The sequence below is a fragment of the Leuciscus leuciscus genome (genome assembly GCF_965113295.1).
Source record: "Leuciscus leuciscus genome assembly, chromosome: 21".
NCBI classification, from domain to species: Eukaryota; Metazoa; Chordata; class Actinopteri; order Cypriniformes; family Leuciscidae; genus Leuciscus; species Leuciscus leuciscus.
In genome coordinates, this window is record NC_138745.1 from 17,946,817 (window position 1) to 17,973,955 (window position 27,139).

Below are 27,139 nucleotides of genomic sequence, written 5' to 3' on the forward strand. Positions count from 1 at the left end.
TGACAGTTACAACAAATATATTGTTTATTGTACAAAATAAATAAAAAATAAATTGTTTTTTAATATTTTAGATATGGATCCGATTAAAATCCATGTGAAAACATCTCATATTTATTAAAATAACAATACGTGTATGTGTAGTGCAACGATAAGCTCCGCCCATCGCTTCCGTCCTGTTGCTGCTGGTCGAGGACTTGTGCTGGTCTGGCGCTGCTGGTCTGAAACTTCTGTCGCTGCTGTTATGCAGCTGGATAGCCTATATTTCACCACTACTGGCGTGGACAAGGGGCGGGATTTCAACTTTCAAACACGGCTGGCAAACGCACTCGACTTCTGCAGTCTTTATTCTGTATTTGTGCGAGTGTTTATGGTAGTACACCAGGAGCGGTGTCAAGCTATATTTTAGTGTTTCACCACACGGATATTCGGGGTGCTTTAACCCCGGCAGAGCGCACTCTGTCGCTGACTCTGACCTTAAGATTGCTGTGCGATTTCAGGTGGTTACGTATTTGTCTGTTATTTCACGCCTAGTTTTTTATCTGTAAAATATTCCGGACCTGATCTTGTCTCATGCCTGGCTGTGTTAATCGGATGGTCCTATTGCACTTGTTTTGATTCAGCGAAATTCTGGAAAAGTAGGTGAGTACCTCGTCCGAAATGTTGCCTATTACATTTTTTCATTGTTGTGTCCTATGTTTGCTGAAAGTTGCATATCCGTTAATGTTCTCGTAACTCTGTTATTCTGAACAGGCTTTACTTACGTTACGTTAATTGAACGACATTATTTGTTTAAAAAACATGGATAAATGTCAGAGCAGAGTAAATGGGCGGAGTGTGTTGCTTAATTCGACTGACAAATCAAAGGTCTCTTTTTCAATTTTGACTTTAGATTCTGAGTTCTGGCTAAAATGTGTGAGTCTTTTAGGCTACTTGATTTAAAAAAAAAATTTATCTTATCTGTTTATCAGTTTCTTTTTTTGTTGAGATCGGATGACATATGTCCCCATTGTTTGGCCATTTCCGTCTGAATTCTGCAAGCTGGTTGTAACTCAGTTCAGGAACATAATTGTCTGGTTTATATAGAAGCAAACATTTCTCTTTGAGTTCTTAGGACTGATTATTAAAAAATGATCCCCCAATGAGCTTTTTGGGAAAGCACACAGTTAAAAAGGGATGGTTAGGAGTAATTTCAACCTAGTGTCCTTTGCACCATGACCTCGAGCCCTTGGTCGAACATTATTAAAGTTAGAGCTTATTTAGAGATATCAGCCGAATGGCTTAGAGCAGGCACTAATGGATCCAAGGTTGTATTTCGTAAATTACCCCACTAATAATGCCCGGAATGGTACCAAACTTCTACAGTAGTACAAATAGGTTCTGTACATAAAACGAAGCATTGGAAAGTTTGTAAGTACATCAGGAGTGTATTTAAATAACACTTGCCTGATGGCTCATGTTACCACTTACCGGGACGTTGAGGTCACTTCCGTGATTTGGCTCGAGGTCATGGTGCAAAGGACCCTAGGTTGAAATTACTCCGAACCATCCCTTTAAACACCTGCCAAAACAAAGGCTTTGCAAGCGAGGCAAACTAAACTTGAGGAATGATTTCACTTCAGCAGTGTCAAAGAAAAGTTATGTAAGGAGTGTGAAATTGAGTTATTGTGTTAGACATAGGGGGCCGTACAAAACGTAACAAAAATGCTTAAGCTTTGACTTAATTGTCCAAAAATTCTTATTAAAAGTAGGACTTGTTTAAGATTAGGAGCTATTTATAAAGAAGCTAAAAGCAAATTTTAGTTAAGACAGATTCTTAGGTGCTAACTGAGGTGGCACTCAAAGGGATAGTTCACCCAAAAATGAAATTATCCCATAATTTACTTACTCTCAAGCCACAGTGGCAGGACACCAGTCATGTAATTTCAATAAAATAATTTAATTAAACATTGAAATATTTATTTTAATATTTTCATTTATTTTAAAATGGATTTGCATTGTGCAAAATTGAGATATGTCTCCTCATTTATAGTTAAAGCAATGGCATAAACGAGTTCCATTAAAGCTCCAACAACTCCAGGGAAGCTTGCAATCCTTATAAAAGTGGCTTGCTTTTTGCGCATGGTTTAAAGATCAGCTGGAAAGTCAATGAACTGCCATACAATAGTGTCCACAAGTGATGTCTGGGTTAGGAAAATTTACATCTTCACCCTTTATTCAAATATGATTTAAAATGCGTTAAAGGGGTGGTTGAATATGATTTCACTTTTTTAACTTTAGTTAGTGTGTAATGTTGCTGTTTGAGCATAAACAACATCTGCAAAGTTACAATGCTCAAAGTTCAAAGCATAGGGATATATTTTATTTTAAAGAAATTGCTTTTTAAGGACTACAACAAACGGCTGGTAGGGACTACACAAGCTTCCTCCCGGGTTAGTGACATCACTAACCCTAAGATTTACATAAACCCCACCCACGGGAACGTGATTTATAGATTATCAAGACAGAATATGCTAATCAATGACTAGAAGATAACTACACATAAGTTACATAAATTCACCAACTAAACATTCAGAAAGGTTGTCTACATGTTATCACTTCTTCTTGAGTCTCTCTTTCTGACTTCGGTTTGAACATAAAAGGCTAAACGTTTTAAAAAATTTCCAGTGCATGTCTGTGTGAGGTAAAAGGACACAAGCTCTTGAAGCTCCGCCCTCTGTGTCAGGAGCAGCAGCTCATTTGCATTTAAAGGAACAGACACAAAAACGGTGCGTTTTTGCTCAACTTTAACATGCTATATAAAAATATCTGTGGGGTATTTTGAGCTAAAACTTCACATACACACTCTGGGGACATCAAAGACTTATTTTCCATCTTGTGAAAAGGGCATTATACCACCCCTTTAAAGATTTGCATATTGCGTAGTTGTGCTTGGAGTCAATTGTTTTATTTGTGATAACGCAATGAAACATGGCAATTTATGAACACATAAAACAAAAGAGAACCAGTGATTAAGAACTGATTATATTGTTGGCAATGTATTCTTTTACCTGTGAGCTACAGCCTGTAGATGTAGTTTGCCTTTTTTGCCAAACAATTTTGTCAGATAAATACCATTACATAGTCAAAGTTTTTTGTTCTTCCTTCATATTTTAAAATATTTTAAAAATATTAAATATTTTCCTCATATTTAGATGGTTTAAGCGAACTTGTAAGCTCATTAAAAACTAAAAACAAAAACCGTCTGACATCGCTTTTGGCAACTACTGTATGTTTGGTGTGGTCAGTGCCACAATAGTGCTATTTCAGACCCTGCTTACTGTGGACTGATGGTACCAAGTCATCACTGGTGCACTGCTGCATTTTTCCGGTTGCCAAAAATGTCATTATTACTTTAATTACTGCAGTCAGAGCATTGATTTGTAGAGTGGCAGAAGTTATTACATTTCTTACAAGGTCAGTTACAGAAATAATACATTTACAATCCAGCCTGTATAGTTTTATCAACTCCCTATATCTTTATTGGAAAGTGTGTGGTCTTCTCCTCTCTGCAGCCATCTTGTTACTCCTAACTAGGTTAGGATACCTCTCCAGCACTCTTAAATAATATAGGAGCTGAGACCTAGACTTAACAGTTCGGAACCTCTATGAATAAAACTTATTCTTAATTAAGTCGAGAAATGAGTAAAATAACATCATTCTTAGAATTTTGACACACTTCAGACAAAATTTGTATGCTTTATACATACGGCCCCTCATCATTTGTAAGCTTTGGTAAACAGTAAAAAATATTGTGATTCAGGCATTTCAGTGGTGCAAATGAATGAAGTTCTAATACCTATGATGGTTTAACATCATTCTTGGATTGGACTCTTGTGGCCTTTACAAACTGAGCTTGTTTAGAGAAGCCTTTGGAATATTTAGTGAAATTATTTGGGAGAAGCCAATAGGTCTAATTACTTGTACATGTTTTCGTGTGTTTGTGTAAAATTGCTAAAATCTAGAGCCTAACTTTTTCTGTTTACACAAAACAAATAGGCAAGCCCTGCCAATTGCCTTTGCATAATGTCAATGGATGGATAGTTAAAAACTTTACCTGACAGTGTTATTGTTTTAAAATATACTGGCAAGACTCAACTGGATTGTATTGAGTTGGCTTAATTGATCCCTGAGGGGAGGTTTGAGTCGGATAGGGATCAATGAGGAACAGAAATGCTCAGGAGAGCTCAGGCCTGATTTTCAAGTACAGTCCAGATAAATAAAGTATCTTTTCTGTCATTTTTTTTATTTCAATTTATAGTTTTTGTATTTTATATAGTTACATATATTTCTATATATTTCTCTCTCTCTCTCTCTCTCTCTCTCTCTCTCTCTCTGCGCTTCTCTACCAAACAACCAATGTGTGTTCGTAAATAGAGAAAAAAAGGTAATAGGTTTTAAGCTAAAGCTCCTAGCTAGGAACTCTTCAGAGCTCCTAGTCATAAGATAAAATTCTTTGTGAATGCAGCCCTGGTTCCTGTAAAGTAAATCATGGTTTTAAACGCCTGAGGAGAATTGCAAAGCTTGAACATGTTCCAACAGAGCATCTGAGAGCTTATGATTCTTCTCTTCTCTTGTTTATTTTGATCCATGTAAAAGCAGAGGTGGACAGAAGCCTCTTTGTTGCAACGTGGTGAAATCAGTGTTGCGTGACAGTTGTCGAAGAAGTGCTGTCTTTCATGGTAGTTATTAACTTTTCCAATAAGTTAGATTTTTACCAGTTATGGGCAATTTAATGTATAATTCTTGCATTTAACCAATAAATTAAATTAGAATAATACAACATATAGGGATGTTATTATGTCTGGGCAATATGGCAAAAAATATGATTTTTATATATATATATATATATATATATATATATATATATCATTTAAAAAAATAATATTTATTTAATATTTATTATATTTTTCATAGATCAATATCGATATTTATCATCATTTGCTCCCGTTTCTTGAATTTGGGGGCATTCTAACTAGGTTTGCTGCGTTAGTTGGTTTTACCTGCGTTACACTGTTCGGCTGTACACAAGTTACATTACTTGGCCAACGCGACACAAGCTGCAGAGTTGCAGCACATTGCAGCTGGAGTCAGATTTCAGTTATCACGTGACGACAGTGAGAGATTACTGACAAGACAATGGCAAATATTAAAACATTCTTCAATACAAGGCTATTCATTGCAAGGCTTTCGTAAGATCTTCTTTTAGGGATGTGCAAAACTGCATACTTACAAATTTCGTCAAGTTGTTGAGTTGTCTGAACAATTTTGAAATATGTAGCCTAGTTTGGCAGATTTCTAATATACTCCATTGCCATTTCATTATTAACACTCAAAAGTGTATCAGTAGAACATCCCTGCTCATTGTGACCCAGGCTCTGTAGCTCCTGATCCTAAACAGTGTAAAAAAATTTTTTTAAAAAGCCCATGTAAATATTTACAGTTAGGAACTTCCTAACACCCATTACTGTCACTACCCAGGAAATGGAAAGGAGGGACGTGGTGGAGCAGCATCAACAGTGAGATTAAGAGAGATGTCAGGTCACCACTGAACACGATTCCCTACTGCATGCTTAGAAAAGTTGACCTCTGACCTCTACATACAACATAGTAACGTGGGGACAGACAAATATCTACGTCGTTAAATTAAAGTTGACGGAACCTCTTCCCTCTGCCGTGGTTGTCAATTATTCTCCATTCAGCATTCAAACAGCAAGTTATTGTTAGGTTACGACAGTCAGTAAAGCATGGGAAAACTTTCCAAGATGATTCAAATGTTTCCATTATTAGGCTATACTTGATCTGTAGATAAAGGTCTGTGGATTAACATAATAGGACTTTATCTTGCCAGAGATTATTGCGGTTTCTAAGGGAATGTTTACACCTGGTCACTTCTTGTGTTTTCGCAAAACGTATATAAATCCGATCTTCAATTCCCGTCACCAAAAGCAACAGATATGAGCTGCAATTTACTTTTAATGAAGATGATTGTGTTAAGCGTCTGCGACTTATACTTTCACTTTGATTTGCGATAGTTTGCACATTGGCTTGATGAAGAGATACTCAGCTGCTCATCTGAGGTGATGCGTAGCAAAAGTGCAAAAGAACTATAAAGAACAATTGGTAACACTTTACAATAAGGTCTCATTAGTTACATTTACATTACATTTACATTTGAGTTAGCATTAACAATAAGCAATAGCTAAATTTGTTACATTTGTTGGTTAATAAAATATGCAACTGATCTAGGCTAACTGATGTTAGTTCATGTTAGCTCAGACCCATTAAATAATAATATTTACAGACAACTTTTGATTTTAACAATGTATTAATAGGGAAAATGTTGAAATTAACTCAAATTAAATAATAATAGAAGTGTAATAATTTTCATTCATGTTAACTAATGAATTCACTACTGTTAACTAAAGGAACCTTATTGCACAAAACCTTTTATAATGCTTTATAATGCTTTTTGCCTTTTGTTGAGCTAAACCGTAACGACCATGAATACGCACAATATCGGATTTGGATCAGACCTGCCAGAAATACACTGAACACAGCATCACCCAATCTGTCAAAAATTTCAGAATTGTAACTGATACGATACTGAATATTGGTTTACCCCTCCAAGGTATATTCATGAAAACCATTGTTTTAGCTCATTTGTATCTTTGTTGTGTTGTATTTATTTGTGCTGTTGCTTGTAATTTGTTTATTTCCTATTTTATTACTGACCATTTACTTGTATTTAATAATGTTTGAGCTTTTATATTATATAGTTAGACTTGTAGTTTTTGCTGTAGCTATTTTAAAGTCCGACACCAGCAGCATGGAGGGCTGACTCATAAATCATTTATTGCTTTAACTAGTTGTTGTGTGACTAACTGACCATCCTGCCCATCTCTGATGTCAAAGGTGGTTGTTAAAGGAGTCTTGAGTTTTGAGATATTCACAGCCAGTGAACATCAGGGTCATACTGATAACACTGCGATTATGAAATGCAGGATATGCTGTAATGTTTGTACTGTAATTTTTTGTGAAACAAATGCACTTCCCTATCTCAGTGTTTTTTTTTTTTTTTACTGTTAAAATATGAGAAGTCACCTGGTTTCAATAATTTGTTGGTGATAGGGCTGTAACATGCAGCCCAGATGGTTTTCTTCCTGTGTACTTTTAAATAAAACATCATCCATCTTAAGAATTCATAATGTCATGTAGTTTACAGCTGTATACAAATCTATACCCGTGCTTTTCTCAAATGCATCCTTGCTTTTGTCACGTGATGCTGTGTTCAGTGTTTTTCATACATGTGTTTGGGCATCTAAATTTAAGCTTAAGGACCTTTTTGCAGAAGTTCCCAGCTGTGTTGACAAAGTATTATGTGGAAAGACGTGCAACCCACTAAATTCCTGAGCTTGTTTGTGCACGATGTTGTGATTTTGATCACATATTGTACCAAAATAGTTATGGACTCACACATTTCTTAGTGTGTGTGAGTGTCACATGACCTGTTCATCTGCTGTTCACTACAACGATTACCAAATTGCATAGTACCACAGTTGCTACACTGTATAAAAAACAAAACAAAACAAAACAAAACAAAACAACAACACCACCTTGCTGTGGTTTAGGTTTTACAGATTTAACTTAAAGTGCCCCTATTATGCTATTTTAAAGGATCCTAATTTTGTTTTGGAGGTCTCCTACAACAGGTTTACATGCATCAAAGGTAAAAAGAAAACACTTGAATTTTCTCATAATATACATTGCACATCACATTTTTCAGTGATTCTCGAACGACTCGTCGGAATATTGTTTTTCTCTAAATCCCCCCTTTTTTTCGAGCCTACTCTGTTCTGATTGACCAGATGGCCCAGTCTGTTACAATTGGTCTACTGCTTATAGCACTTACTGGAAACGAAAAGTCTATTACCATAACTGGTAATGGCTTCGGCTTCAACTTCAGCTCCAGAGGCTTCCTAAAGCTCAGTGATTGTACACACTGTAAAGAGAGTAACGATGGCGGCGATTTTACTATATCAATCCGAGTGCACGCCCGATGATAAAACATGGAAAGAAATAGTTATTCAACCCGAACCTCCATCAAAAGGACGACTTGAGCAGGACGTTTTTCTCAGTGACATGGTTGTCATTTTGACGTACGTTATGATATGTTGCAACTGTTATTCCTCACCATCAGCATTAACAAGTGTATGCCCATCAATATTGATATTAATATTGATCAATAGCTGAATATTTCGAAAACTGTAGGTATGTTCTTCAGTAAAACCAATAGAACTTCATTTAATCCAGACATAATAGTTGCTGGAGAAAAATTACGAATCGTAAATCAATACAAATATCTTGGCTTAGTAATAGATTCACATCTTTCCTTTAAAGCCCATATTGAAAAATTATGTAAAATAATCAAGTTTAATCTTGCAAATTTCCGCTCAATTCGAGGCCTTTACAAAAAAATTGAAAGTTTGGCTCATTAACAATTATGTCTGCCAACATTAAAAGCAGAGCCTTTTGAGCAGTATTATATATTTGATATACTATAGCCTTTCTGAAAATGTGTTTTTTGTGTGTCTTATTATTGTAACAGGTACAGTGTACCTTAGGTTATTTTACAGTGTCATTTATATTGTAGTCAATTTGCCATGGACTTGCAAATGTATTTTTTTGTTCGTATTTTAATGCTTTTTTACATCTTGGCCAGGGGACTACATGAAAAATAGCCTTTTGGCTAATTCTGGCTTTTTTAACCATGTTTGTTCATGTGTTTTATGAAATTGCACTGTCCCCTTTTAAATAAATTAAATAAATCAAATCAATCAACAAACTGATGTGTATATTTCCAATTTATTGCCGTGCACATGCGGGAACTGTATCAATAACAGTGCATACTTTAGCCAAGCACTAATGTGAACGACTAATGTAACATTAAAGTTTGTAAAACAAATCTTGCTCAATCCTTCATCATTTATAGAGACAGTTTTAGGTAATACTGGCCCACAGCTGCTTAGCAGAACTATTTAAGACAGTCATAACGCGGGTTAGCTGGAAACTTACACAAAATAAAGCCCAAAACGACGTATTTTGAATGGAATTTTTATTTGAGGAATATATCAGTTTTACATTACTCTCTCTTTCTCCCATCAGTCTTCCAAAAAGCATTTCATTATCCACTGCTTCTGTTTCTTTTTTTATACACAACTTCCTATTCTCTCTCTCTCTTTCTCTCTGAGACTATTTCTGAAGAGTCTATTTTTCAGACTTGGAAAAAAATTCTTTGCTGAGTGAGCTGGGAAACCCATCTGTAAAACAAATGAGCTGGAATGCCACGATGAATCAGTCCAGCTCAGGCCGAGGTGAAACCCCACCTAACACGTACAGCTCTGTGTAATATTAAAACAAGGCCTGTTATCTGTCTCCCTGCTCTTGTTTCTTGTCACAATTCCTTACGGGCGTCTCTTTGTCCTTATCCACTGAAAAATAATCCGACAAGGATATGTGAAATGAGCGGGAACACAGAGGCAATATGCCCTAATGAGGTTAAAGCCACATTGACTTAAGCATTTTTTTCCCATGCCTGACTGTCAGGGATTGTAGTGAACAGGACCGTACCCTACAAGGACAGGACAGTCAGCCAGTGTCTTCCTCTGTAGTCTTATCACAGCGTCTCAGGTTGGATGTATATATGGCTTATACCTAGTTTGAGGGGAAAATGTGTGTCTTGTTAAACTTCTGTCTAGGTTTACTGTTCATTTTATGAAATGTTTTTCTCAATAATCATGACTTAGAGAGACTAGATTGGCACTGGCATGTGTGAAAATGATGCAGGAAAGTGAAGACGAAAGGTTGAACACTAGATGTCTTAACAAATGTCGGGAAGATTTTAAAACGAGCCGTTCATTCATAAATGCAAGATCGCTGTGAAAATACAGACCGGAAGACAAGACAACGAGCGCAGTGCTGAAAAGGGGCGGGGCTACATAAGGTCTATCCGATTGTTAAGTCTGACGTCACGCGTGACGTTTTGGGTCCCAAGCGGTCCAGAAATAACAACGGTGGAACCTGTAAATTTATTTACGATCACGTCCTTCTTAGTGAGGCACCCTTGGCGGTCAAAAAGGGTTTAAATTCCTTTAACACCAACAGAGTGGTTAGTGTAGCTCATCACTCAGGTGGCATAATTAAGGGTAGAGTCCTCAATGAAAAAGAAGATTTACGAGGTTGAAGTGAGTTAGCTCGGGACACGAGACACAGCACTGCGGCATTGTAAAAACACTCAATAATAACCAAAACACCAGCGAAAGCGGTAGGTAGGTAGAGAGGACCTGGACTTTGGACCCGGAAAGAGTATTGGTTACGTCACGACTTAACAACCGAATAGAGTGGTGCAGGTATGATGTCACTTTGTTGGCCAATCGGCAGTTTTTCCCTCAACAAAAATCCAATAGGGAATATAGGATTTTGCGTATTTATTAATGAATTTAAAATATTCCCAGTCGACTGACATTTGTTAGGTCATCTGTTTTAAACATTACAGTCCTCATAATAACTTTCGTTAACTTTACATTAAGTAAATCCACTTAAAAAGCAAATTACTTCTGGACAGCAGCGCCATAGAAATATACAGAGCGACCGCAAAAACGGAAGTTAAAAGACAATATTCTAAAGATGACGGCACCCTCGTTTCTCTGGTGCATAAGGTCTATAGGATGAAGACACTTTAGGTCAGACACTTCTGTGTGAGATTTGAGTTTTCTCAATCTGCAGTCTCTCTGCCATGACAACCAGGGTCCCATACAGTGTGGTTATATTGTCTGGAAAGCTCTCTCCTCTTTTAGACCACCCTTTGTACTGGAATAGGAAGTCTTTTACAGTTTTGCAACTTGATATTCGCTCATCAAACCATGCGCTACTCTGACCTACACCAACTACGGACACATTTTCTATCAAGTATGCCTATTGAAGATGAATGAACCAATCGAGTAAGTGTGGGACGGGACGACACGTGCACCCCACCCCGATCTGCAGACTGCAGCCAGGTGTACTTGCTTACTCGTGCACACACTTTCCTCCCAATAACAAACAACAAAAATGACAGCGGTGAGAAAACGGCAGTTAAGAAAGAATCTTATAGCGATGTGGATATGCAATTCACTGGCATCATGTCAACAGTTGAGGTAGTTAAAATTACACTATAGACTATATATATATATATATATATCTGGCTATGTCAGACTATAGTTTCAATTAATCCATTTTCTTTGCATGACACATTGACAATACAGTACAGTATGGTTCTTTTGGTATTATGAACATTGTATAAGCATTAATTTCATGTGTTGTAGTTGACCTTGTTGAATCATTACAGATTAACTTTGCCACTGTTACTGTAAAACAGCAAACCTTTTATTTTAGCTTGTGTTTGAGTCTTTGTTGTGCTGTGCAGTTGACGTTAGTGGACTCCCATGTCTAAGCTAACATTAGCTGTAGAGAACACAAGAGAGGCTCTCAGGAGCGCACATAAACGCCACATCCTTTTGATGTTCCTGGCAAAAACGTCCTTCACTGTAGAAATCAGTCTACAGACTTTCATTGACAACCTAGGAAGTTGGGGAAGTTCTAAATTTCGTTATGAGCTGTTCATACTTTGGCAAAATAAATGTGATTAATACATTAAAATTCTTACATATAGCCCCTTTAAGTGATGATACTTTATTGACAGATGGCTTGTGCAGGTTACATAAGCTCTATCAGAAAGCGTGTGTTTGAGTCATATTTTCTCCTAAACCATCAAGTGGCTGTTGGTCTGTTGCAGCTTTCTCAATCTGATGATGGCAAAACTGTGCATGCTGTGGACCGTTTCATGCCTAAGACCTGTCTTAGCAGTTGTCGGATAATGTTATTGGATTACACACTGATGATGCACACTGTGCTTCATCTCCACACGGCCTTTCACCTGACCCACAGTGATTAAACAGTCACACTCACTATTTAAAAAACACGTTTCACTGAGCATGTGGGATTTCTGTGCCATATGGTGTGTGTCTTAAAGAACAGATAGAATTCTACTATAGAAAAACAATTACACTATTTCTTATTTTGTTTAATTTATAGTCATTATAATACAAATCATAGAAATAATACAAATTGTTATTATACTGTCCTACTGATTGTGCAAAATTGTACAGACCCACAAATAAGCACAGCAAACCTGGAGCTTATACTGTGTATTTGTCCATCATGCTACCTTGTGAGGACAGGGGAGAAGTGATCCAAGAGGATTGCAAGGTCATCAGCACCATGGTCCACTAATTCCTCTTGGTCTTCAGGCCAGCTGTCATAATTGAAGATGTTGAAGCATTTTACAGCCTTGGTTGTGGCAGAGTTGGCATCATCCTCTCCTATTGGAAGGATAAAGACATCTTAATAAATGAGTAACAGAATTTCTGATCTATCAATGTGTTCATAAGACAGTACAATTGCCTAGGAGGCTACAGAATCTTGCTTTCAAATGTTTGACAGTGGATTTGATTGTTGCCTCCATTGCTCTTTGAAGTTTAGTGTTAGCAGTACCATCTTCTGCCAGCTTATACACTTCCCCTTTGAGTGTAACTGTCTGTGTGTGACAAAACATAAACACACATTGTGAGTTCGATTTATAAATATTTTGTTTTTTTTAGAGTTTTCTAGATATCAGGAACAAAACCATAAACAAAACCATAAATGTACCTGGAATTTGTTGATTGGCATTTCAACGTGACCCTGCTCATCCTGCTGCCTCTTCTGTAGCCTAAGGTCAGCGAGGAACTGGGACAGTTTGCTGCCAGGCTTAGGTCTTGCAGCCATTACCTCTGTGGCAGTGGCGGCTGCTGGTCTTTCAAAGAGGGGAAGCTCATTTTCGGCCAACATCATAAAAATTATTCATTTATTCAAGAAAATGCTCTGTGAAAAATGAATGTAATAATATAATAAAGGTATAAATAATAATATAATAAAGTATAATAATAATAATACTACTAATAATACATTTTTTTAAATTATTTTAATAATTGTTTTTGAATTATTACTAATAATAATATAAAAAATATAATAAGTAAGGAATAATTGACGACAGGCCGTTGAATTATTAGAAAAATAATGCACACCCGAGGTGGTAATGCGGTCACGACGCGAAGCGGAGATTATTTTTTCTAATTAATCAACGGCCTGAAGTCAATTATTCCGCTTACTACAGTTACCACACCTCGAAACATTTTTCAGATTATGTATTTCAAGACGTTTGTAAAGTTTTTGTCATTAAAATGCTCTTGTATGTAGGACTAATTTCTTACGCATCTAATCCCATGCCTCCGTTGTTAATTCCAAAACGTCATTTTAGAGTTAGTAACAGAGGTTTGAGCCACTGATAGCAGACTAATGCTGGGGACACACGACTAGCTGACACATTCTCTGACTGTTTTCATCGACTGCGGCAGATTTTAAACACCGACTTTGAACACAGACTGAACGCGCTGAACACGCGTTTGGGCATGATCAGTCATAAGTATCAAATTACATTCATTATGCAGTTATTAATGCAGTTATTAGAGAGAGATGTTGCAATAATGAGACAGAAAAGCATGTGCGTCAATATTATTATTATTATTATTATTTATTAATTCAATTTGTTTTAATTAAATTGTTCATTCTTTTTTTTTTCTTTTTTTATTATTGACAGATGACAGTAGACTATAGCCAAATAAATGAAACACACAGCCCTTTTAACAAGTAGGTCTATCAATGATTATTTATTTCTTATATTATCTGCAATAAAAAGGTCTAAATGTATAATTCTGTGAAATGTATTAAGAAAATTGGCTAGCAATTTCGACAAGCAAATACCAAGAAATGATTGCTGCAGTTTGTCTTTGAAAAATCCGTGATGGGACTGAGCTCGAATAGCTTCAACATCAGCGACTTTTTATTGTATGAAATCACTGTCAATCATAAGGAGATGCAGCCTTTGAACAGACCCTCCAATCATCACGCAGAAGCCCGGAGTCCAGGCCAGCCCACTCCTCATTCACCCCCAGAGAAGCTGAGCGTCCGTGGGCGGGACATAATCGCAGCATTTATCCAATGACCGTCTAGTTCCGAAGCACTGAAAAAAACTGTTCAAAGCAGCCCCATTGAAGTCAACAGACACTGGGCTTCAACAGGGAAATGCACTGTGACGCTACGGGAATGTATAAGAAGGAAATCGAGTCAGCCAACCTGCTATATGTAACTGATTTTGAACGAACTCATCTTTGAGATGAACGTTTTCTAACGCATTTTTTGTCAATAAAATATTAACACAATAGTACATATTTGACCGTTCATTTTTTTACATTATAGGGGAAGCCGAGCTTACCTTGCAGTCTTAAAGAAATCCCCACTGCTCTGTGGTCACCAGCAGATTTTCAAGAGCACAAACTGCACTTTTACAAATACAGCTGAACCTAATAACAAATATAAGTTAGAATTATATCCCATTCATCTCCCTTACTTGAGGTAGGATGGTCTCATTTTTCTGAAGTAGGAGACTAAACTTGGTTATTCCAGCAAAAACATAAGCCAGAAAGTGACAAAAAGCCACAAAAGTGCCATCTACTATTGATTTCTTGACCTGTATCATACAAGCAACTATTCAGATACATTAACAACATGGATAAACTAAATTCTTGGGAAAAATGACTGAAGTTAAAGTGGCACGAATTTAATAAGTTCCCTGTGGAAATTCACTGACCTTTGTGGCTCGGCCTGCAACATCTGCATTGGCAGAGGACCCTGCCAAATGGTCCATATGACAGTGGACTGCAGTGAACTGGCCTTGATGGCCATTCTGTCCAGGTCTGAGGAAGGTCTCAGGGCCCTGGAGACATGTGGAAGCCATCGTGTTCCTTTAACCCCGCCAGGGACTAACACATCCATTCCCAGGTCCTCTCCAATGGCCTTCAGCTCCCTCATTGATTTGGCAATAAAATGATAGGTCTTCCACACCAAATGTAGCATATCATACACTTGACGGATCATTGCATTGTCCTTCTGGACCGACAACATGGCCAATTCCAATCTGTAAAGATATATCTCAATTAATTTACATACAGATACCTCTTTATAAGAAAATACACAGAAGCATGCAATGTGCATTGGGGTGTCAGGTACAAGTCTTAAGCCTACCTGTGTGGCATACAGTGAAAGGGTAAGATGAAATCCCCTGCATCTTTCTGTAAAAGGGCTATAACTCCCCCTTTGCTACCAAGATTAACTGCAGCACCATCAGCCCCCAGAGCAACTGTTCTTTCAAGCCAGTCTCCACACTGATCCCCAAGCGCAGCAAATGCTTTCTTTGTGGCGGCATAGATTCCTAATAAACAAAGAAAAATGATAATGCAGGTCACTAGCCTATAGCATGCCAGGTCAATACTTTTAATGTGATCAATGCTTACTTACATTTTTATTTATGAATTTTTAATAATATTTTAGGCCTATACAATTTTCTTAAGATTTCTATTTCATATATCATGCTATATTGTGGGTAGACCTTAACATAGGGTAACGTTACACTTACCTTGTGCCTGACCATGTACCACTTCAATGTGTCCAATTAGTATATTGACCGGTCTCCCTCTCCTTAAGATCCGGCTGTAGACAATCACACACTCCTTTGTGGAAATGTCTGTGTCGCCGTCGATCATAAATTACATGTATGTGGAATTCGCGATGGCAACAGTCATCTTTTTTTTATTTTTTTTTATGTGTCGGCTATTACCCCAATATATTGGGCACATGCAACGTCATTGCTGTACTTCGGGTTCACGTCTAATCCATTTTTCGATCTAAATTTAGTGAATGGCAGCTCTTCTTTTGCGATGTTACAGGCGACGTTGAATTTTATTATCATCTCTGATTGTTCTGAGGACCTGATAGCTGCTGCCTGCCGCTGAAATGCAGCAGGGAGAGGAGCAACTTTAGTCACACACTTATCGAGGCATGAAGTGTGTTTTTTTCAAATATTGTGCTTTTTCAGCGTTTCGATTCGAAACGTTGTTGATCCGCTTACAAATGCACTGTTCCCTGCCATGCTCTGGCCACATTCTTTACAATAAATGCAGTGCAATTACGTTCTCTTTCTTATTAAACCTTAACCAGGGAAACTGGTCTAACCAGTCTTTACGAAATATATATGTTTTTCCCTTTTTATTTTGAGTCTCTATCTCAGGCCCGGTAGGCTCTACCTCCGTCTCTGAGTCGGATGCCATCTCCGACGAAGGACCAGGGCTTGGCATCTTACCAGGGAGCGATTTTTATTTTATTTTATTTTTTATTTTTTTTCCAGGATGGTAGGGGAAGACTCATGAATATTCATTAGGGAAGTCATCCCTGATTGGTCTTAACCCCAGTGACGGGTAGGTTTAGGGGCGGGATTAGGGAGGTCATAATACCACCAGTGACGGGTAGGGTTAGGGGTAGGTCATCAGACCAATCAGGGTTGACTTCCCTAATGAATATTCATGAGTCTTCCCCTACCATCCTGGGAAAAAAAAATATCGCTACCAGGGACTGGGGAGACTGGCTGAAGTAGCTTCCTGTCTGGGCTGTTGTCGGCGCATTGACCGGGGAGAGTGTAGAGGGAACAGGCCTACTTTTCGTACAGAAAAAACTCTCTTTGGGTCTATTTCTTTTCATTATTCGACGTCTGCGTTTATTTTGCTGATGCTGATTGCCGTAACTGATTCTCTTTTGCTCCGGTCGCAATTTCAAGCACACAGCACGGAGCCTACAGGAATATCTGGACCACAGCCAATCAGAGGCAAAGACCCGCGCCATATCTGTCTCTGATTGGTTTAGACCACAATATGATCCAACCATGAGTGTGAGTTTCGTCAAAGAAGAACAAACGCTTCGTTCGCGGAGAAGCAGCGGATGCGACGACGTTAGGTGCACCGGTGCGACCTAGGAAAAAATTTTGTCGCACCCTTACAAATTTTGGTTGCATGTCCAAATTGGTCGCACTCTAGAGCCCTGAATCCCCAAATGTAAAATCATCATGAAGGAAACAAACATTAGTGTAGCTCCAGGAAGTGTTTATGATTTTATGCTGCTAAAAATATCAAAACTAAAAAGAAATGCCATTTTATTTTTTTCTATGTACAGAAGCATCACTGTATGGCATACTAAAATCGGTCATTTATTAGGGCCCGAGCACCGATGGTGTGAGGACCCTCTTGGAATTGCTCTGTTTATTATTATTATTCTTCTCCGCATTTAATCGCATTTTTGAGGGCCTAAACATGCTCGAAAACTCACGAAACTTTGCACACGCGTCAGAACTGGCGAAAATTTACATCTGATATAGGTTTCAGAATTGGGCGGGGCAAAATGGCTCGATAGCGCCACCTATAAAAGTTCAACGGAGTGCGCCTCCCGCTATGTTCCACGTACGTTTACGAAATTCGGTACATACATGTAAGGACCTAATACCTACAAAAAAGTCTCTTGGAGCGTAGCCCTAAACACAACAGGAAGTCAGCCATTTTCAACTTCCTCTCAGATTTTTGTGCAGTTTTTGCCATTTTCATGCCTCGTACTTTAACGAACTCCTCCTACAGTTTTAATCTGATCATCTTCAAATTTGGTGAGTGTAATCTTAAGGCCTTTGCGACGTTAAATTGCGAAGATCTTGAGTTTTCGTCGAAGGGCGGGTCCTCGGCGGCCTGACAAATTTCGATGTTTCGCCATGAAACAGGAAGTTGCTGAAACTCAGGCATGGAATGTCCAATCTGCGCCAAACTTCACACGTTTGATAAACGTTCTGTCCTGAACACATGACCATGCTCATATTCAGTTACAGTCATAGCGCCACCTGCTGGCAACAGGAAGTGACATGTTTAACATTGTTGTGAACTCCTGATAACATATAAAAAAGTGCCAGCAAGTGCTAAGCATGCTAACAACATACTAGACACATGCTAAAACATGCTAGCAAACACTTAGCTAATTGCTAAAGCATGCTATTACTGCAATTAAATAGGAATTTGCTGTAACTCAGGCACGGAATGTCTAATCTGCCCCAAACGTCACACATTTGATAAGAGTCATGGCCTGAACACATCTACATGAGAATATTCAGTTATAGTAATAGCGCCACCTACTGGTAACAGGAAGTGTCATGTTTAACACGTTGATGCCGTTCTAGCAACATGTTAAAAATGCCATTGACTTCTAAACATGCTAGAAACATGTTAAAACATGCTAGCAAAACTTAGCTAAGTGCTAAAGCATGTTAATTCAATGAAACAGGATGTTGTTGTTACTCAAGAAGGCAATGTCCAATCTGCGCCAAACTTCACACGTTTGATAAGCGTTCTGTCCTGAACACATGACCATGCTCATATTCAGTTACAGTCATAGCGCCACCTGCTGGCAACAGGAAGTGACATGTTAAACACTGTTGTGGACTCCTAATAACATATAAAAAAGTTCCAGCATGTGCTAAACATGCTAACAACATACTAGAAACATGTTAAAACATGCTAGCAAACACTTAGCTTAGTGCTAAAGCATGCTAATACTGCAATTAAATAGGAATTTGCTGTAACACAGGCACGGAATGTCCAGTCTGCCCCAAACTTCACACGTTTGATAAGAGTCATGGCCTGAACACATCTACATGAGAATATTCAGTTATAGTAATAGCGCCACCTACTGGTAACAGGAAGTGTCATGTTTAACACGTTGATGCCGTTCTAGCAACATGTTAAAAATACCATTGACTTCTAAACATGCTAGAAACATGTTAAAACATGCTAGCAATACTAAGCTAAGTGCTAAAGCATGCTAATATAATGAAACAGGATGTTGTTGTTACTCAAGAAGGCAATGTCCAATCTGCGCCAAACTTCACACTTTTGATAAGCGTTCTGTCTTGAACACATGACAATGCTCATATTCAGTTACAGTCAAAGCGCCACCTGCTGGCAACAGGAAGTGACATGTTAAACACTGTTGTGGACTCCTAATAACATATAAAAAAGTGCCAGCATGTGCTAAACATGCTAACAACATTCTAGAAACATGCTAAAACATGCTAGCAAACACTTAGCTAATTGCTAAAGCATGCTATTGCTGCAATTAAATAGGAATTTGCTGTAACACAGGCATGGAAAGTCCAATCTGCCCCAAACTTAATATGTAACATGCAAGAAACATGCTAGCAACACATAGCTAAGTTCTAAAGCATGTTAGAAATGCTAAAGGAAGTTGTTGTAACTCAAACATACAATATCCAATCTGCCCCAAACTTCACATACTTCATAAAAGTCCTGCACTGAACACATCTACAAAGCAATATTCAGATATATAACCCCACCTACTGCCAACAGAAACTGAACTGGTTAACACAGTAATGCAGTACTAACCACATACCTATTGTGTACTAAGCATGCTAAAAACATACTAAACATGCTAGCAACTACTATATACTGTATACCTCCTTAAATGCACATTGCCCAACCATGCTCTGTCTTCCTAAAGCCAACGAGTGACGATGGCACGGGTGCGAGGGCCCTTTCATCGCTGCTTGCAGCTTTAATTTGAATTGAGATTTACTGGAGGTTGATGGTAGACATGTCACTGCTCAGTGCCAACAGTACTGTCCAGTCCCCATTGATATCAAAGCTTATTATTGCTTTTCTTAATGCATTGCTGTTTTGCCAACAATATAAGGCATTTTGTGTATAATCTCACAGTCAATCAGAGCAGTATTAAATTTGCCTTGAAATGGATGTTGTGATTGTCTTTTCTTCCCTATTGTTAAGTATATAGGAGTGAAATTGCTTCTGGAATGAGAAAAATGTAGGCGGGGATTTGATTTCATCCTTCTGGAATTGTTTGGATCTTTGAAAGTTGGGTGGTGCTAATCAAATGGAGGCAGATCTACTACGAATTCCAGTTTGCAGTCAGTTGTGAAGGATATTTAGCCCCACCCAAGATATATAACAAAGAGAACAGGCGTCGTTTCGAGGGGAAGGAAAGGTTAATGTTTTGGAATAAAGATTATGAGGGCATATGATTTATTTAAAAAATGAAAAGCACTGCAACATAAAAAAAAGAAAAAAAAGGGATAGTCAGTTTGGATTTCATGGCAACTTTAACAGCATGGTATTGACACCAGCCATCACATTTGAGAGAAAAAGTTTTGCTTGAGCAGAAAACATCAGCACAATTAATCACACCTACAGGGTTAAGCTTTGATAATAATAATATTCTGTCCGCATGAAATGGACTCTCCTTTGCCTTTGCAGTTTATGCTAATGATGGCAATTTATTATTCACATACAACCACATACAGCCTTTGTGATTCTTCAACTATGCTATGGAAGCTTGTTTCCACCATTTGTTTCCGTTTTTTCAGAATTGTGTGATATTAAACTCACAATTGTGAGGGGAAAAAAAGGTCAGAATTGTGAGAGAAAAAGTTGTAATTACCTTTTTTATTATTTTTTTTTATTTTTTTTTTATTCTGTGGCATAAACAAGATTTCATAGCATGCCTTCGTACACATCAATGAATCAGTATGCCAGCTAGTGCTCAATGTGGTGGCACTGTTTTAAGCAAATAAACTCCCAAAGGCACCTCCAGCGATGCAGGTCAGTCAGTGGATTTAGCCTCAGGTCAGATTAGCCCAGACGTATATCAGGAGCACAGATAACAGGAATGTGTTTGAGCCTTTGAGTTAAGCTAATCTTCAGTGGTACAGCAGAATTACATTTAAAGACCACCTGTGGTGAAAATCGTATTTTTAATGTTGTTTAATATGTCTGTGTGGTGTTTTTAATAATGCTTTATGAGAATTAAGACAAACATGTGCAAATTCATCAGTCAACACCGCTGCTGTTCTTTTTGAAAACGGCAGTGTCCCAAAGACAGTCTCAAAAATAAGGGTTTGAAACCGCCCCTAATGACTACCGTCATGAATATGTAACCTGTCCCGTCAATGTCTGGGGCAAGTCTTTTCTTATCATTATTTCTAAGGTTGCTGATTTTTAGAAAGCAGCTGTGTGACTCTGAGATGGTAAACCGAAACTTTGTGTAACATTAGCAACACATTCATTCCGCATTCAAGATGCGCCGGTTTGGTTGGCCAGCCGTCTGTCTCTGTTCCTCTGCCTGCTCTCTTTGTTGTGTCTGTTGCCCCCAAATTGTCGCACACTTTTGTTTTACAATTGACAAACACTGCTGGACATTGCCTCCAGCAAGGCCGACGTGGAATGTTTTATAAACTAAACGTATGGCTTTAGTTTTTTCCATCGGATATACTGGACTGTATATGGCGATGGCCTGTCGATCGTACATGGAGAAAGCACAGGAGAAAATGTGGGAAACGGGCTGGGGTCTCTGCCCGTCGGAAAGTTCACCTGCGGGCTGGATTTGAATTCATCCTTCCAGTTGCGTCTGTTGCCTGGTGTTCGCTGGATTTCCCCTGCCGCTGGCTTCGCCCTATTCTTCCTGTCTGCTTGTCTCCAAGCCCACAGTTTGGTACTGCCCGCACCGGCTTTTGCGCTCGACGAGAAGGAGTGAATCACGCTAATCTTCGTCTCCTGAGAAGAGCCCTGTTCTCTCCCAGCGTCATCACTCCACCTTAAATGTCCTTGATCAACGCTCGTTCCGTGGCCAACAAAGACCTTTCTGCTGAATGACTTTTTCTCCTTTCACAAGCTGGATTTTGTTTATAACCGAATCTTGGACACCGGTGGGAGATTTTAAGTCCCTATTCTGATCTGGTTCCAAATGACTGCTCGTTTTTTTTACTTTCCTCACTCGCTGTCAAATAGTTTCTATAAAGGCTTTTTCTATTTACAGTTTAAAGTTTTGAGTGGAAGGGCCCTGTTCCATTAGCAGTGATCTATCACCCCCCACATCTTGTTAAAGATTTTGTTCTTGAATTTGTCCTTGAACTGTCAATCACTTCTATCTATATTGGAATCCCTTGTGGGGCTAAAAGGTTCAGTTCTTAATTGGTTTAAATCTTACTTATCTGAGAGATATTTCTCTGTTAGGATCGACAATTTTTCCTCCTCTGCTGCTCCCCTTAAATCTGGACTTCCCCAAGGCTCTATTTTGGCACCATCACTCTTCTCCCTCTACATGCTTCCCTTAGGTTCGATACTGAGAAAGTACGGAGTATCCTTCTATTTTATGCGGATGATACTCAGATCTACTTGCCGATAAAAAGAATTGTGTGACTGTTTTAAATGTGCTTTTAAAAATAAATAAATAAACTGAAACTGAAACACATTATTAACTTTTTGATATAGTAGTCAAGCTAAAGGCTAATCATGTCAATTACGTTATGTGTCGACTTTCATTCAAATGGATTAAATAGAAACAGCGCAAAGACCACTCCCTTTACAATCACTAAAAAGATGTCTTTCATCTCAGTTGGTGATGTCTTCCTTTTCATTTCTAGTCAAATATATATTGCTGAATTAACAATATTTCCACTTGCCATTGTGTAGTGTTTACTACAGTTGACACAGTGGATCTGGTAGTCCGAGCTCATGTGAGTGAGTGAAGGAGGGGGCCAATTTGCGTATTCATGGTTCACATATACTAAACCACATATACTAAATGAAGCAAGGGTGTAGAGTTACATTCAAGCTATTTTAAGGCATGAAGAAATTATTTTCACAGGAAAAAAACATTGAAATATGTCATTGTGATTATCAATGTTGAGTTTTAAGTGAAAACATTATTGACTGGAGGGTGACTTAAATCATTTTGCATCAGTCAGAGCCATAGCCTTGTGGGCAGTGCTCCGACCATAACCAATTTATGTTTCTGCCAATGGGTGCCATTTCTTGATAATTAATTATACTTGGTGTTAGTTTTTCAAGAGTACCATCTTCTCGCGAAGACAAACATATACATTATCAATCAAACAAAACCCCATATTCTTTCGAATGCAAGTGTCTAACCGGAGTTAATTACTTAAAATACAATTTGTCATTGTGCAAAAAAACAAAGCACAAGCTAAAAATAACTGTTGATTTGTATTACGACCCGCGGGGACCAGATGTGAGATCCACCAATCAGAGATATTCCCGAATCTCAAACGATTTTTTTGATTGGTTAAAAAGAATGGAAAATATGTAATGTTTTTTTGTGGGTGCTCGGGGGTTCTCTATACATGGCTCCGACATATAGTGCAACAGCCCTTTGGGTTACAGTTTGAGTCCCAGCTCATGGTCCTTTCCTGATCCTGTGCCCCTTTCTCCTCCCCTATCGCTTTCTGTCTCTTCTTGACTGTCCTATATCCTATAAAAGCAAAAATGGACAAAAATATAAAATGTTTTTAGAAAATGACCAAGGCTCAACTGTTAGTTTTGTAAAATAGCTGCTTATGCAATGATTTAAATTCCCAAACATTTTGTTAAATGCAGGTCTGATGGATGTACTTGGCAAGCACGTGGGTTAATGTGAGATTTTAGGATATTACAAGGGAAGCTTTTCAGGCAACACTTCCGCTCTCTTTCATTGTGACTTCAGATATCAAAGGTCACAAATACCCGGACAGTTCTTCAGGGCTTTATTTGGCTAGAAATCAAAGACGTGATGTCACTATTTGTGATATATCAATAAAGATTTGGACACGGGTTTCCTCCACTGAGTCCTCCACTTTAAAGCATTCAGAAAGCGTTTTCAGCCTTTGAAATATTTAGTGCATTTGCTCAGCTCTTCAGTCGTTTGAAAGCGTTTTTAATGCCTTTTGACTTTGCTTGTCTGCACAAGCACTGATTACTCAGTTGCGTAACTTTAAAGAAACAGAGCGAGCAGAACTTAGTCAGAAGCTGTTTGGCATTTTTTTTTATATACCATATAAAATGTTATGTTATGTCTTATGTTAATCAAGGTATTTTTTTGCTAAAATCAGTCAAAAATATTTTTTATGATGATTTTCATTCTTCTCTCTTACCCTTTCTCACACAAGGAGTCATTGATTCTTGTTGATAAAGAACTCTGGCTCTCAACTCTTCATATAACACATTATTTATGGCTGTTCAATTGGTTAGACATGTAGGAACTGATTTGGAAACTGCTGTTTACAAATTTGTTGTTCATATTTTTTTTTTTTTTTTTTTTTACCTGATCATTTTTCATTGGTAGATTGTACTTACTGAGTAAGTAAGTACAATCTACCAGTATTGCTGAATGTAACAATAATAGAGGTGTTTTTATGGATAAGTGTTCTCCCTCATAGCATTAGAGACAAACATTGCACCAGCACCACACTTCATTTATTATGAACGTTGTTTTGGAAAGTCACTCACTCTTACTGTTTTTGCAGAAAATGTTTGCATGAATTCAATGCATTATAAGCACAAAACTTCCTGCTGCTGATGTCTTTCCAAATGTATTCTGCTCTTGATTATATAAAAAATCTGTACTTTTCCAAACAAGTGAGTTCTTGGTTTAAGCACTCCTTTATAGGTAGTAACAAGGAACACACCGTGGACCCCTAGATGGCTTGTAGAATTACACACACTTCTAATCATAGAGCCAACGTGAGCCGTTTTGCCTCTCGTGGGATTTACTCCCTTGGAAGGAGAATTGTGGGTTCAGTTGTTTTTGGCATTTTTTGGTCATGTTCATCAACATAATGATTTTATGATGTCTCCTGGACCCTGTTACTGTAGGAAGTTCTCAGATGATCATATATTCATTTAACCTTCTGCAATAGGTTAAACTTTAGGGGTAGGGATTATTTATCATTAGGCTACTTCATGCTTTGTAACCAAACCTTGATAAATGTCCAGATAAATACAAAATGGCTGGAGCTCAATGTCCCTGTGATGATGTAGCCTACTTTGCCTGGCTCTTTAAATCTGCTGGTCTCAAACCCCAAAAAATGGAAAATTACCAGGATTTTTTTTTTTTAAATATGATGTTATAATGTCTGACCATTGCATCAACAGCAGCTCTTGATGGCATAAAAACATGAAAATATGTTCTGAAAACTCACTAACAATAGAAATAGAGAAAATGTGTTGCATATGTCTTTTGTCATGCGAGATTACGACTCCTCTCAAAATGATGTAATCTCATCTGTGACTCCACTATTACCTTGTTCCTCTTCCCTGCCATTCCACGCCCTCCTCCATCTGTATTTTCCTTTGTCCCATTATCATGTTTTATCTCACCTTCAATACTCTATCTTCAGCAGCAATCGTCTTGCTCTCTTTTTGCGCTCTATCACAAACTTATTCTTTCCCTTCCAATTATTGTTTACCACATCCATTTTGTTTCCTTCTGCCTTTCTCCCTCTCGCCCTTGCTCCGTGTGGAAGCTATTAAACGTGAGGTCCCAGATGTGGACCATTAACCCCTGCACCCAGCAACAGGAATCCAGGAGCGCCATGCAAACTTCTCTTCGTATCCCCAAACCCCCACTAGCACAAACACACCCTTACCAGCTCATAATTCATAGATTTCTACAGCAAAATCAGAGCCTCCCTCATCCACAGTTGTTTAGACACACCCATGCACACATTGATACGATGCTAAATGAATATGTTGCCTTATAAGATACCTTCTGCAACAAGCTCAGTGGGGAAAAAAAAAAGTCATTAAATTCTCAGAAATATTGATAGAAAGGTAATAATTTTATACTTACTAGGGTATCTAACCATTAGCTTGAGCAAGATGCTGACTCCAAACTGTATTGAAATCAAATGTGAGTTGCTATAGAGGATTTGGAGTGCCGTAATAACTCTTTCAATAAATTATCATTAAATAAATGAATCATGAAATAAGTCAATAAGTAAATATTTTGACACATTTCATGTATATTTTCTTTGGACATTGATACATACTGTATATTGCCATTTTATTTCTTTTCTTATGTGCTTACTTATTGGCACTCTATATGAAAGGTTTATGTTCCCTACATTGCTCCACTAATGTAGTCCACTTGAAGGAGTGAAGGAAAAATAGTTCGCAAATTTGGACACTGAGTGCGCCAAAAGGGCTGCCACTTTTGCATAGTTTGTGCTTGCTGTATAATAATCATTTGAAACTTGGCAAACTGGCAGATCCAGTAGTAATAAAAATATGTATCTGGAACTATGTCATGGAATCTAGCATGTATAAACCTTAATTAAACAATTTAGTTATCAGTTAAAAAGGTATTTATACCTGTATGATATATTCCACTGTAGCCACATTGGACCAGCGGCTTGGAAAATGGATGGACAATTCACCTGCGGGCGCCATCTTCTTGCGAGACGCGGGAATTCATTCGGTGCAACCAGTGCATAATGGGTATTCTCTAGCCGTTGAGCCCAGGGCTGTATTCGAAATCGCCCCTTATACCCTAAATAGGGCACTATTTGAGGGGGCAGCTATTTGCAGTGGTGCCTGAAACCATAGTGGATGTTATCGAGTGCACTTATTTAATCCTGTGAGTGAACGACCAATGTACGCTCAGCAGCTAAGTAATACCCATAACGTACTGTGAGAGTCGTGCCGAATGAATTCCCGCATTTTGCCAGAAGATGCCGCCCAAATCTGAATCATCCATCCATTCATTTTTCAATGTGGGTACAGCGTAACATCATAGAGGTATAAATTCCTTTTTAATTGATTACTTTAATGAAGGTTATTATACATGCTAGTTTCCATGACAGAGTTCAAGATAAATCTTTTCATTTCTACTGGAGCTGCTAGTATGCTAAGTTTCAAATGATTATTAGTCGGCAAAGCGGCAGCCCTTCCAGCACCTTCAAGTGGACTATATTAGTGGAGTCATGAATGAGGGTGTAGGGGGCAATTTCGAACACAGCTCTGAAGTGGGTGTATCAAATAAGAGAGGCATGCAGAATGTGCAGTGCTGGGGGTCCTGCAGGACAGGTTTGAAAACTGAAGACTAAAAATTTACTGTTTAAGGTTATTTTTTTTGTATTTTAGTATTTAGTATTATGACTCGAGGTCATGGTGCAAAGGACCCTAGGTTGAAATTACTCTGAACCATCTCTTTAAGTGCACTTTGGTGCTAATCTCTCTCT

At 38.1% G+C, this 27,139-nt stretch overlaps 1 protein-coding gene across 5 annotated transcripts in view; it reads left to right on the forward strand.

Annotated features, from left to right (window-relative positions):
- Positions 1-229: 229 nt before the first annotated feature.
- svild (supervillin d) overlaps positions 230-27,139 on the forward strand; it is a 122,985-nt gene continuing 96,075 nt past the window's right edge. For 2 of the 5 annotated variants that reach the window (XM_082152662.1, XM_082152664.1), the window contains exon 1: positions 230-639. The gene's annotated coding sequence lies outside the window, so the exon portion shown is untranslated. The remainder of the gene's footprint in view (positions 640-27,139) is intronic. The other 3 variants (XM_082152665.1, XM_082152666.1, XM_082152663.1) reach the window with 2 other exon arrangements.